Source organism: Penaeus monodon, chromosome 20 (assembly GCF_015228065.2).
Source record: "Penaeus monodon isolate SGIC_2016 chromosome 20, NSTDA_Pmon_1, whole genome shotgun sequence".
NCBI classification, from domain to species: domain Eukaryota; kingdom Metazoa; phylum Arthropoda; class Malacostraca; order Decapoda; family Penaeidae; genus Penaeus; species Penaeus monodon.
Genome location: NC_051405.1, coordinates 11,974,551 through 11,974,785, shown reverse-complemented (window position 1 = coordinate 11,974,785; position 235 = coordinate 11,974,551). Strand labels below are relative to the sequence as shown.

At 28.5% G+C, this 235-nt stretch overlaps 1 protein-coding gene across 1 annotated transcript in view; it reads left to right on the top strand.

The window, feature by feature from the left end:
- The window catches only part of LOC119585910, a 1,495-nt gene that overhangs the window by 642 nt on the left and 618 nt on the right, over nt 1-235 (top strand). The window lies entirely within an intron of this gene.

Here is a 235-nt window from a genome sequence, read left to right as displayed (position 1 = left end):
GGGTTTATTAGGACAGAGATATAAGTTAGTGATTGTTTGTGTTATTTAATTTTTCCTACTTTTTTCGCTGGTTGATTTAGTAGCCTCTTGTTTTTTTCAAAAAAAAAATTTTAGAAATATTATTTATATAAGATTGTTTACTACTAAATTTTTTTATCTCCACTCACCCTTTTTTTTCGCACCGTGATGGGAAAAAAGCTTTTGTGATCCATTTTTATGCAGTCAGTCATAATGC